The sequence below is a fragment of the Lonchura striata genome, chromosome 29 (genome assembly GCF_046129695.1).
Source record: "Lonchura striata isolate bLonStr1 chromosome 29, bLonStr1.mat, whole genome shotgun sequence".
NCBI lineage: Eukaryota > Metazoa > Chordata > Aves > Passeriformes > Estrildidae > Lonchura > Lonchura striata.
The window spans coordinates 4,444,254-4,457,972 of record NC_134631.1 but is presented as its reverse complement, the minus strand read 5'-3'; the positions used below and the strand labels follow the sequence as shown (position 1 = coordinate 4,457,972).

The 13,719-nt window shown below is 53.0% G+C and overlaps 1 protein-coding gene across 1 annotated transcript in view; it reads left to right on the top strand.

Annotated features, from left to right (window-relative positions):
• The window catches only part of LOC144247624 (uncharacterized), a 1,666,419-nt gene that overhangs the window by 1,509,610 nt on the left and 143,090 nt on the right, over positions 1-13,719 (top strand). The gene's annotated exons all lie outside the window — the stretch shown is intronic.

Sequence of the window (13,719 nt, the reverse complement as noted above, 5' to 3'; positions counted from 1 at the left end):
GATAGAGCCGGGGGGGTGTCCTGGCTGGGCCCGAGGCCACAGGGAGGGGCTGCGGCCGCCGGCGTCTCAGGAGCTCTGTGGGCAGATGTCATGGTTTGACACTGGGAACAGAGCAAAGCAGGCCCAAGCTTAATAATAGAAAAAAACTTTATTAAACTACTACTACTAAAGAAAAGAGAAAACTAAAGAACGGGAAAAAAAACCACACAAAGATCAAATGAAAGCCTTGCAAAACATTCCTTCCCCCACCACCCAACTCCAACAAACCACAGTGAGACACAATCTGGACCCCAATCAGGTTTCCACCCTCCAAACAACCGATACTCAGTCTATCGAGGGAACAGAGTCTCTCCTGTGCCACAGACTCCCCCAAGAAACACAGCTCCACATCCTGTGCTTCCATGTCACACATGGCACCGCCCGGAGAAAAAGTTTGCCATGGTGACCCTTCTCCTTTCCATGCACAGTGCTCTCACCACCAATGCATGGATGGACAGACTGCTTTTAGGATTTTTCCTTTCAAGGATGCCCTGCCAAGAGGGGAGAAAAACAACAGTTCAGTTTTCATTGTTTGGGACCACAGTCCCCTCCATTTTCCCCTGGGGCCGAGGGCTCAAGAACAGAGATCTTCTCTTCTCTTTCCTTTCCAGGACTAGGAGGCGCCACCACAAACCCCCTAACTTTTTCTCTGTTCACTCCAATTTTGTCTTTTTCCCAGCTGAAGCAGGTCTCTTGACTCACTGGCATCCTCCCAAAACACAGTCTCTCTCAGAGGAGAAGATTGGTTCAGGTTGTGGCTAACACGGAAAAGTCCAGCCAAAAGCCACTCCTTGTCCCCCTCCCATCCAGAATTCCTCCTTCCAACATCACAGGGTCCAAGGTGTCCCTCTTCCTCTCTTTCAAACCGAGGAGGGGAAGGAAAAATTCACAAGCTTTCATTTCTCAAGGGAGGGTTAAAAGTCCGAACTCCCAGGGATGGCCCGATGCCCGGACATCCAGCAACTCCCACACAACTGGGCACCTTGCAGCTTCCCCCGCTCCGCTGACTGCCACTGTCTCTATTCTCTCTCCCTGTCGGGAGAGAAACTCTGGGCAGGGGGGAACGGAGACATCCCAGATTTCTTCCACATTTCCATCTGCAGGGGCCAGCCCGGTTCCAGTCCCTCCACCCTTCGGAGTTACCTCCATCAGGCCATGGGGCTTCACCTCTCCCACCCGGCTCGTGGCTGGGCAGGGGAGGTTTGCACTGCACGCTGACCGGAACCAAAGAGAGCGAGTTCCCCTGGGAATTCTGCTTTCAACCCCTCTGTGTTCTCAGAGGCGTGCCTACTTTCAATTGGTCAATATCTAAATTGACCTCTTCCTTCCGGAAAAAATTCTCTTTCCGTGTCAAACCACAACATTTGGGAAAGTCCCGCTTCAGCATTCCTCTGTAAACCCCCTTCTCCCCACCCCTGAGCAGTTCCCATTGGACCTGGCCTCTGGGGTGGTTCTGATGTGCCTTAGCTGAACACTGTCTCTATTGTTTAGACCTTCTCTCTTAATTTTGCTGTATAAAACTGTATCTGGGCAATAGCCCGGGGCCTTTGGTCCCTGCTACCATTCAGGCAATACAATCTCTCTGGACAGCATACCATTGGTCTCTCTTGGTCTCTTTATCTCGAATCCCAGTGGCAACTGAGGCAACGCCGCAGCTCGGGCCGTGCTAACCCAGACGCTGCCTGGTAAGCCCAGGGCAGTGGGACCGCGGAAAACCCCAGCCCTGGAGGGGACAGCTAGCAGGCGGGTCCCAGGGGGCCAGGGAGGGACGGGGAACAGCAGCGAGGAACCCTCAAAAGCAACAAGTGGCAGTCCAAAGAGAAGCAACAAGTGGCGCACCAACGTTGGGCTTTGCATTGGTCTGAGCGAGTGAGGCCCCAGCCGTTGTGGACAGTGCACTGGCTAGGAGCTTTTCCAGACGCTTTGCAGCGTCACCGCGAGCGACAGAGTGGCGAGCGGTGCGAATAAACCATCAGGCAGGCTGTCAGCTCCATGGGGAAAAGCTCTTGGATCACGCTGGTGGTGAGGCATTTGCCTCTCCATGCAGCCCACTGTGGAGACAGACGCCTATTTCTGTCCGGTGCGGTCTCCGCGAGTGCGGGCGTCACCTCCCAACACCCGGGAAACCGCCCGCGGATTCGGGAACCGTTGCTGCAGTTGGTGTCTAAAGGACGGCGGTGGGTGAGTCTCGGTACTGGGGGGCAGGGGCCCTGCCAGGAGACATTGGCTCTCGTGTGCCCGTGGGGGGACACACCAGCGCGCAGGCATGACGAGAGTTTCCGTCATCGCTTTAGAACTTTGGGGTTTGTTGCAGTAACTGGTTGAGACTTGCTCTAAAGGCAGCGATGGGTGTTACGCTGACTACACAGCAGAAAGAGATTTATAAACAAGTTCAGGAACCCCTGCAGAGAGCAGGTGTCAAATTTCCTAATAGCCTTGTGAAAGAGTTTGTCAGATGGTTATCAGTAAGTTTTCCGGAGGTAACAGAGCAAGTAGTGAGAGAAAGACGATTTTGGAAGCGTGTGGGTGCAGTGCTGACAAAGGCAGGAGATCCCTCAGTGAAAGAAGGTTTTATGAGAATGTTTTTGGTCGTTTACGATGTTGTGAAAGAGAGTGCAGACACTCAGGGCGCCCGGGGAGAAGAAAAGGGCCCCGTCGCGTCCCCTGTGTCCCCCCGCACCCCCTGCGGTGAAAAAACTAACCGTGAAGATGTAGATTTAGTTTCTAACCCTTCTCCATCTCCTGCTTTCGCTCCTGCAGCTGAAAATCCATGCTTTGCACTCCCCACCCCACCCCCCCCCCCCGTGCAGCCCCCACAAGATGGAGGCGGCCACGCGGTGTTCCCTGTGCTCCCTGTGCCAGCCCTCGCACCCCTCCCTTCACCCGTCCCCGATCCCAACGCCTCCTCCCTTGTGGCGATTCAGCCCCCGGCTCAACCCACATTCCAGCCCACATTCCAGCCCGCAGTCCAGCCCTCAGCTCCTCCTCTCGCAGTTGCATCACCATCCCCTGGCCCCGCCCCACTCCACATGGCCCCGCCGGCTGCGGCCACTCCCACACAAGTCGGCCCCTCTCCCTCTCTCTCTCTCCCAGTCTCCCTGACAACGGCAGCGCCGAGACTGTCAGCACGAGGAACCGGGAAGCGGTCAGTGACACTGACCCTGCGTTCCTGGCCCCTGTGATCTATAATGCCAGGGGACAGAACGCCAAATGGGAGCCCCTTTCATAGGATAGTATTAGGGAACTTTGCAAAACAAAGCGTGAGTTTGGGGAAAGAAGTGATTTTTTAAAGAGCATTTTAAAAGCTACTCTAAGCTTCAAAACATATGTCCCTGCTGACTTGAAACGTCTTTTCAGTTGCTTGCTCCCTCAGTCTGAGTTTAGATTGTGGGAAAGAACCTGGAAAAGGATTGCAGGACATCTCCTCCCAGAGATTTTGCAAAGTCCAAGCCATTCCACAGATATAGAGGATGAGGAAATCACTTTAGAACATCTAGTGGGTGAGGGTGATTGGAGCCAAGCTGAAAAGCAAGCCGCAGGCATCCCCAGAGCAGTGTTGGACCTGTCCAGGGATGCAGCAGAAAGTGCATTTTTTAACATGCCTTCTAAAGAACCTGTTGTTTCTTATACCGCTTTGAAGCAGTCTGTTGCAGAACCATTCATGGATTTTGTGGATCGAGTGCGAGCCTCTGTGGAAAAGAGGGTGCAAAATCCAGAGCTCCAAGACCAACTTACATTAGAACTTGTCACCGCAAATGCAAATGAAGCCTGTCAGCGAGTCATCCTGGCCCTTCCATCATCGCCTCCCCCCACACTCGATCAGCTCATCGAGGAGTGCACCAGGAAAGCTGTGCTGATGACAGAGGACTCAGTGATAAAGCCACGGGAAAGGGTGGTTGCTTCAGCAGCAGCAACCCCTAGGACTCCTGGGTCCGCAGGGCCTCCTCAACAAGGGGGGAAAGTGGGAGCGTGGGGAATCTTTTTCCTTTATACTGGCAGAGCAAATTGTATCTTTTTCAGAGTTAGTTCACTTTGTTGTATGATTTTATCTTTCTTTCAGACTAGCAGAATGTCAATTTCCACATTCCTGCTCATCGTTTGGTTCCAGGGAATGGCCATCTACCCTTCCACAGTGGATGCATGGATTGTTCCACAGCCCAAGAAAAATGTATGGGTCAGGCTAGCCCAAGCCTTGCAACAAGATCATATGTGTTTGTCCACTGCCTCAGCAGAAAATCCAATGTCCACATGTTTAATAGGGGTGCCAAGTAAGGAGGATGAGTTTCCAATTGATCTGGTCCATTTGCAAAACCAGGTGAACGAAAATAAAATACCTAAAGGTGCAGGACAAATTAAAGCACCAGTGCGAAACCCCCTCATTTTGTGGCAAGGATGGGTCTCACATTTGCCCACTGCCAAGGGAGAGCCCCAGGAATTAGAACTCCTAGGCTCTGCAAAAGCTGAATTTTGCATTCAATTTGATTTTTCCCCAACCAAAGAAGTAAAATTATATGAGCATGTCAAACAGTACAAGGTAGAATTCAGAGCAGGTCAATGGTGCACAGCTGTCTATAAGCTGAAATTTGCATCCACCACTGATTTCCGTCCACGCAAGCTGGACAAGGGAATGTTTCTTATCTGTGGGGACAGAGCATACCCAGGAATCCCCTCTCGTCTTATTGGAGGTCCAAGCACTTTTGAACATCTGACCCTTGCTTCCCCCAACATGACCCAAATTCCAATTAGGCAAGCAAAAGGTGAGAAAAAAATTACTAAGCGGAGTGCGAGTCAATTTGATGAACATTGTGATGCAGAAATTTACCATTGGGCAAAATCCAAAAGAGTTGCCGTATCTGGGTTTTTACCATGGGTTGCGGCAGCCAAAGCATTGAGTGAATTAGGCAATCTAGAATGCTGGGTGACCAAGCAGGCAAATTTAACATCAGTGGCCCTGAGTGACCTCCTGGTAGATGAGGAAATAACCAGAAATGCTACCCTCCAAAATAGGGCAGCTATTGATTTCCTGTTGGCACATGGTCATGGATGTAAAGAATTTGATGGGTTGAGTTGTTTTGATCTGTCATCTAAAGGTCAGAGTGTCCACTCGTCCATTCAGGAAATGAGAAGCCTCATTGGGAGTGTGAAGCAAGAAAATGAGGATTGGTTTAAAAATCTGTTCAAAGATTGGGATCTTTCTGGGTGGGAAGTGATTCTTTTAAAAGACATCCTTTACTTTCTAGTTGCATTGTTTTTAGTTCTGTTAGCATTCGGGATTCTGAAGCGAATCATCTCCAAGGTCATCACCTCGAAGCTGAAGGCTTCTGCACCAGTTTTCATCGCTGCTGCCGACACGGAAAGCGATTGGTGGGAAGACGACAAGCAGAAAGACACTGCAGTTTAAGAGCCACAGTTTTACTTTCTCCCAAGGCACTGTTCTTCTTAATAAGTAAAGAAGGGGGAATTGTAGCTATCATGCTGGCATGGTAGCATGGAGGAAGGTTTTGGAAAGGCCTTGGGAATGGTAAACTGAGGAAAAGGATACATTCATGTATGCCCCATTGTTTTAGAAAGGCTTTGGGAATGAGAAACTGAAGGAAAAGATAAATTTATGTATGCTCCACTGTCTCGGGAAAGTCCCGCTTCAGCATTCCTCTGTAAACCCCCTTCTCCCCACCCCTTAGCAGTTCCCATTGGACCTGGCCCCTGGGGTGGTTCTGATGTGCCTTAGCTGGACACTGCCTCTATTGTTTAGACCTTCTCTCTTAATTTTGCTGCATAAAACTGTATCTGGGCAATAGCCCGGGGCCTTTGGTCCCTGCTACCGTTCAGGCAATATAATCTCTCTGGACAAGCATACCATTGGTCTCTCTTGGTCTCTTTATCTCGAATCCCAGTGGCAACTGAGGCAACGCCGCAGCTCGGGCCGTGCTAACCCAGACGCTGCCTGGTAAGCCCAGGGCAGCGGGACCGCGGAAAACCCCAGCCCTGGAGGGGACAGCTAGCAGGCGGGTCCCAGGGGGCCAGGGAGGGACGGGGGACAGCAGCGAGGAACCCTCAAAAGCAACAAGTGGCAGTCCAAAGAGAAGCAACAAGAAAACAGATTATCCAGAACCACACTTGATCTGTCTCCTCTCACTCCCTGCACTTGGAGAAGGTGCTGGATAAATGACGGAGGGCAAGTGTAGGAAATCAGGAGGAACTCTGATTTTACTCCCCGTGTGCTGCCATGCAGCCTCGGAAAGGAGAGGAGCTTTTGTGCACGGCTGAAGCGTGCGAGTCCTCCGGGAGTTCCACAACCATTCTGAAGCCTTGGACCCAGCTAGGGGTTTTTCCCTGATGCTGCTCAGTTTTGCTTCATTGTGCCCAAAATAAAAAAGATCACAGGAAACAAATTTAAACATGGTAAAAGACAAGAGCAACAGGTGACAAGACTCTGAAAATTTTTGATAGCCTAGCTTTTTCTTTTATTGAATCTTTTGTTAGTAGAGATGTTGCTAACTATTTGTTTATGACTTTTTACCCTCAGGGACCTCTAATTATGCCAGTTTAGTGTTTATGATTTTTTTCACACCACTGTACGACAGAATAGTTCAATCAAAAGCGGTTTTCTATCCCAAGGAGACCGAAACATTCATTTCTCTCTCCCAAGAAGACTAAAGCCTGTGGGTTTAGTGTCACATCCCACAGAGCTCGGGCCTGGAGCGCTGCTGCCGCGGCCGAGCGCAGCCCCGGGGCCGCTGTGTGGGTGCATTGGAAGGGCACGGACACAATGGCAGCGCCGTGTGTCTTTGTGCTCCAGGTTTGCGCTGCCCGTGCGGGCGGAGCGGGGCTGCGGGAGCCGCGCTCCCCTCAGAGCCCCTGAGGGCGGCAGCGATGGCGGCGCCGCTCCCTCAGCGCCCGGCCCCGGCCCCGGCGGGCGGGGAGCCCTCGGCAGCGCCCGGCCGGCAGCAGGGAGCGAGCCCCGGCCCGGCCGCTGTGCCCGTGGCGCCGCAGGGGCGAGGGGAGAGCCGCAGGAGCCGCTGCCTCGGGCCCTGCCCCGGGCCGGGGGCAGCGGCCGGGCCCCGGCCCCGCGGCAGCGCAGGAGGCTCTGGCGGTGCCGCTTCTCCAGCTCGGCCCGGTGCCCGGGCACGGCCCCGGCCTCGGGGCTGCCCCTGCCCCGCTCGGCTGCCCGTGCCCTGCCCGGCCGCCGAGGCCGCGCTCGCTGCCCCCGGGTGCCGCTGCTGCGGGCAGGGCCGAGCCCCGGGGCCCGGGCACAGCCCTGAGGGACACCCCTGCTCCCCGGGCTGCCGCGGCTCCTGGAGCCGCTGCCCACCAGCCCCCGGCACGGCCGTGCGGCCAATTCCTCGTGCCCTGGGCAGCGCAGCCCGCACGGCCAGGGCTCGGCACTGCGGGGCCGGGCTGCCGTGGGCCAGCGGGGCCAAAGCCTCGCAGGGCTCGGGGCACAGCAGGGCCCGCCAGGACACCGCTCCGGGGATGCTCCCGGCCAGCTCCTGCCCGAGCCCCCGGAACCCGGGCTGGCTCTGTGCGCTCCGGCAGCCACGACGGGACCGGCCAACAGCCGGGGACTGGGCTTTGCCCACAGCTGAACCTGCAGAGCTGCAAGCTCTGCCCTGCACGTTGTTACAGCCACGGCAGGGACCAGGCAAAGGAGGAAGGAGGAGCCTCTTTTCCTTCAGCTCCCATGGGGAAAGTTTATTCGAGGTGCAGGGAGCAGGATAGAAAAGAGCCCCTCACCCTCGTTTGCGAGGGGTTTTGCTCAGATCCAAGTCAGGCGGTGGGCACAAACAGCAAAGAAACAGGGAATCCTCAGGGCAGGAGTGAGGGTGATAGTAAAAGGGTTTTAAAATCATGGGGATTAAGAGTTAAAAGGAAAAATAAGCTTAGTAGGCGCTGGAAAAATAAACACGCTAAGCACATGGAGAACTCATACTTGCTAGAACTGCACTGTGTAGCTAGTACATGATAATTGATATAATTGTTAGATGTGATGATTGTTTAGTAATTAAATATAATTACTAAACAATCATAAGAATAATCCTGAGAAACTCTGGTCAGTGACCTAAGAATGATCACGAGAACTCATGTTGATACATACAATAGAACAATATAAGTTTAATAATTAATATGTGAGTTATGTAACGATAGAATATAAAATATGTTCAGCTCAAAAGCTATGTTGGAGTCAGATTTGGGTTTGTACCCCAACTCCCAGAGCTCTTAATAAAAGCGCCTGCATATAATCATATCCCGTGATTATGTGTGTTTCTGAACGCTAACAAGGGGATTACAGCAACACTGTGAGACTATCAGGATCGGGGGAGCAGAAGGAAAAGCACAGGACCCAGTGGGACATCCTGGATTATGGGATTTCCAAGTGGGGCTTTGTTATGGTTTGACACTGGCACAATGCTAGCGTCTCTATGAAAATGTAACCTCTCAGTTGAATACTGTGAAATGTGGTCGAAAACAGAGCAAAGCAGGCTGAAGCTTAATAACAAGGGAAAAACTTTATTAAGCCACTACTGTTATACTACTATAAAACAAAAAAAGAAAGGAAAAAAACTCACACGCACAAAATTTAAAATGAAGACGTTTTAAAATATTCATAATCTTACCACCTAAATTTAACAAAGTACACTGAGACAGAACATGGACCATAATCGGTTCCCACCCTCTAGATAATTAATAAAAAGAGAGAGTTCTCCTGGGAATTCTGCTTTTAACCCCTCTGTGTTCTCAGAGGCGTGTCCACCTTCAAGAGGTCAATATCCAAACTGACCTCTTCTTTCCAATAAAATTCTTTTTCCACATCAAACCACGACAGGATCTCAATCAGGGAGTGGCCCAGGAGCTGAGTGGCAGGGAACATTCAGGAAAAAGGGTCACGGTTGCCTGGACATGCAGGGAAGGGACTGGGACAAAGGGAGGGGAATAGTTGAGGGACACCTTTAAAGGGAGTGTGCAATTTAGGGAAAAACAACAACTTGGTGAAAACATGGGCAGACAACAGAATGAACGATTTAACAATAACTTAATGAAATAAACATAAACCAAGACAGGTTCCTGTCTGCTCCACTGCTGTTGGGGTGCTGGGGGTGGCCCTTTGTGACACGGCACATGGTGTCACGGCCCTTTGTGATGTGGGACGTGATGGTGGCCGGAGACCCTTGTGACATCAGGGAGCCCCGCCCGGGCTGAGGGTCTCCAAGGGGCGCAGAGCCCTGGGGTGCCCAGTCCCAGGAGAGCCGCTCTCTGAGGAGGACGCAGCTCCCTGGCTCTGTCTGCGCCAGACGCCGACAGCAACAGCGGCCGACAGCGACAGACAGAGACAGCGACGAGGACAAAGCCAACTCCACCTCCCGGTCCCACAGCACCTTGCCCAGCTGGCTGGAAGCCACCAGTGAGCCGTGGTCAGGGGCAGTGGGCAGCTCAGTCCTGCCACTGTCACAGCCTGAGGAGGAGGAGAGGCTCTTCGTGAAAATGGACCATGAGCTTTCCCAGAGGAAAGATGTGGAAGAGACCCGCCAGAGAGGAGGTCCAGGAGACCAAGAAGTGTCCCAGCATGGAGCCTGGTGCAGCCAAGAGCTGTACTAAGGCCAGGTACGTGTGGGAGTTTGGGAAGTTTCCCAGTCCAGATGGGGGACACATCAAGAGCTCAATGAAGGGGAAGAAACCATCAGAGCTCAGGAGCTGTCCCAGTGGGAGGAGGACAGTGAGATGTACCAAGAGGGGTGGGAGAGGGAAGAACGTGTGACAACCCAAGAGATTTCCCAGTGGGGAATAGATGTGAGTGGGCAGCAGGAGATGGGATGGGGAGAAGATGAGAAGTGCCATGAGCTGTACCTGCAGAGAGATCTGAGTGTCCCAGAGGATTCCCAAGGGGATGATGCCCAAGAGCATTCCCAGAGCGAAGGTGAGAGGTACCAGGACCTCTCAGCATGGGGACAAGGTGTACACTCCCACATGTCCCAATGGGAAGACAGGAGAGAGCTGGAATTGTCCCAAGTGGGAGACAGCAGTGTCAGGGAGCTGTGCCAAGGACCAGACGCTGCAGCCCAAGAGCTGCCCCAGTGGGACAATGTGAGTGAGCGAAAGCTGTCCCAAAGGGGGGAAGATGTGAGCAGGCAGGAGCTGTCCCAATGGGGACACAACATCAGCTCTGAGATCTGGGACAGACCCTTGTGCCCAGGGAGGGACGAGGAGCCTCAGCCTTGTCCCCCAGAGGGGCCCAGCTCTGCCAGCCCCGCGGACACAGAGGTGGCAGCAGAGGCAGTGCCTGCCCTGACCAGCGCCTCTCCTTCCCTGCAGAGTCCCACGGAGGCCGAGCCGGCAGCTGCTGCCCCGGCTGGAGCTGCTGAGGAGGACGAGGAGCCCTCTGAGCCTCTCTTGACCCAAGGGGAAGATTTGGGAAACCAAGAGCTGCTCCCTTGGGACGACAATGTCAGCTCCAGTTCTTTGGAGAACCCACTGGGCTCAGTGAAGGAGAAGAACACCCAGACTTGTTCCTCATCCAGTGACAAGGAGCTGTCCCAAGTCGAAGAGGCCATCGAGCTCCCTCCAGGGGACGGCAACACTGACCCAGAGCTGTCCTCAGTGGAAGAGGCAATTGAGGACATCCCATGGGACAGCACAAGTGACCAGGAGCTGTCCCCAGTGAAAGAGTCCATTGAGGGCATTCCAGAGGACAGCACAAGAGAGAAGGAGCTGTCCTCAGTGGAAGAGGACATCGAGGTTGTTCCAGAGGACAGCAGAAATGAGCAAGAGCTGTCCTCAGTGGAAGAGGCCATCAACAACATTCCAGAGGACAGCACAAGAGACAAGGAGCTGTCCTTAGTGGAAGAGGCAAGTGATGATTTTGCATGGGACAGCACAAGTGACCCTGAGCTGTCCTCAGTGGAAGAGGCAATTGAAGATATTCCATGGGACAGCACAAGTGACCCAGAGCTGTCCTCCGTGGAAGAGGCCCTCAAGGATATTCCAGAGGACAGCACAAGCGACCAGGAGCTGTCCTCAGTGGACAAAACCATCAAGATTTTTCCAAAGGATGGTACAAGTGCCGAGGAGTTGTCCCCAGTGGAAGAGGCCATTGAGAACATTCCAGAGGACAGCACAAGTGATCAGGAGCTGTCCTCAGTGGAAGAGGCCATCGAGGTTGGTCCAGAAGAGAGCACAAGTGATCAGGAGCTGTCCTCAGTGGAAGAGGCCATCGAGGTTGCTCCAGAGGATGGCACAAGTGACCAGGAGCTGTCCTCAGTGGAAGAAGACATCGAGGTTGGTCCAGAAGAGAGCACAAGTGACCAGGAGCTGTCGTCAGTGGAAAAGGACATCGAGAACAATCCAGAGGACAGTGAGAGTGACCAGGAGCTGTCCTCAGTGGAAGAAGACATAGAGAACATTCCAGAGGACAGTATGAGTGACCAGGAACTGTCCTCAGTGGAAGAAGACATCGAGAACATTCCAGAGTACAGTGAGAGTGACCAGGAGCTATCCTCAGTGGAAGAAGACATCGAGAACATTCCCGAGGACAGTATGAGTGACCAGGAGCTGTCCCCAGTGGAAGAGGACATTGAGGTCTCTGAAGGGGACAGCACGAGAGAGGAGAAGCTGTCCCCTGCAGGAGAGGACATCATGCTCTCTTCAGGGTACAGTCTGATTGCTGAGGGGCAGTCCAAAGTGGAAGCGGCCATCATGCTTAGTCCCGAGGACAGCACGGCTCTTCCCCCAGAGGGGCCCAGCTCTGCCAGCCCCGTGGGCACAGAGGTGGCAGCAGAGGCAGCCCCTGCCCTGCCCAGCGCCTCCCCTGCCCCAGGCAGTCCCACGAAGGCCGAGCCAGGAGCTGCTGCCCCGTCCGGAGCTGCTGAGGAGGCAGCAGTGTGGTCAGGGCTGGCAGTGCAGGAGAGGATGGACGGCTCCGATGAGGAAAACAAAAGTTGGCAATTCTTGCATGACCTGGAGCCTTTCCTGCTTGGAGACCCTGAGCTGTCCCAGGAAGCGTCCTACAGTGAAGAATGCATGGAGGATGATCTGCCCCACGGGGAAGTCACGAGTTACCACCAACACTTTGTCTGGGAAAAATATTTGGACCAAGACCTGTCCCAGGGAGAAGTCAGCAGCTCCCAAGACCCCTCGGACTGGGAAGAATGCATTGAGCAAGTGCTGTCCGGAGGAGATGTCGTCAGCTATGCAGAAATTTCAGACTGGGAAGAATACGTTGGCCAAAACGTTTCCAGAGGGAATAGCAGCAGACCCTCAGGACTCTCCAACTGGGAAAATGACAGCAACACGGGGCTCGTGCAGGAGAACTGGCCCAAGCATGTGATCTTGGCCAAGCCCTTGTACCCAGAGGACGACGAGTGGGACGATGTGAGCCTCCTGGAGCTGCCCCCAGAACAGGACAAAGAAAAGAATGTGGACAAATGGAAAGTTTTTGTGTCAGAGGGGCTCGCAGTGCCCGTCCCTCGGGAGGCCTGGGCTGAGCGCCCGGCACAGGAGCCGTGCAGCCGAGGGCCGGCGCCTGCCCCGCACAGCCCCGCCAGCCCCTGGCCTGCCCGGCTGGGAGCCCAGGCCCTCCGCGGGCAGCCGGCTGCCCCCAGGAAACGTCCCTCCCGCTTCAGGCGGGCACTGCGGGCACTGCGGGGGCTGTTCCGCTGTCCCTGCCTCAGGCCACGCTCTGAGGACTGAAAGAGACACAGAGAAAGGTGAAGAAGATGAGGAGAAGGAAGGTGAAGAACAGGAGGAAGATGAAGATAACCGCTCCTGCCAGTCCCGCTCTTCTGTGTCGGAGCAGCAGCTGTCTGGTTCGGCTCGAGGGGCTCAGAGATTGCTGCTGCAGCTCCTCCAAGCCAGGGAAGAGAAAAGCCTTTGGATGGGCCAAGCAAGCCAAGCAAAACCCAACCAGGCAGAGCCACGAAGGCCTGGGCAGTGGGGCTTGGAAAATGCCCACCCAAAGAGCCCAAAGCTCCCCCATCCCTGCCCCGCACACATCCGGCCCCGGGCTGGAAGGTGCAGAAACCATTTCTGGGGCACAAAGCAGAGGCTCCTGGAACTGACTCTGAGCACAAACTGCTCCAGGACAACGGCAAAGAAGACAAAGACAAAGATGAAGACAAAGACACAGAAAAAGAGGACAAAGACGACATAGCAGATGAAGAAGATGAAGACTGTGAAGAAGATGAAGACAATGAAGAAGGTGAAGACAAATAGGATGAAGAAGATGAAGACAGCAAAGAGGAAGAAGACAAAGATGAAGACTAAAAAGACAAGACATAGAATGATTATTTAAGAATAGATAGAAGAAGTCTAGTAATAAGAATTTAGAAATACTTAGAAGAGTACTAGGAATAGGAATTTCAATATATGCAGAAGAAAAAGTATAGGAATAGGAATAAGAATTTCAAAATATGTAGAAGAAGAAGAAGAAGAATAGGAGTAAGAATATAAAAATACATAGAAGTAGCAAAGAAGAAGAAGAATAGTAAAGAGTAGGAAAAGAAGAATGATAAGAAGAATAAGAATAGAAAAGTGAAAAGAATATTGAAAGAATAAGTAAAACTAGCACATAATTTATTTTTATTACATATTGTATATTTCTTTCACAGTTATGAAATAAAAACATTAATGTACCGTGTGTTGTAATCACAATGCATTCTAATGTCCCCACGCTGTTCCCGTTATTGAAGA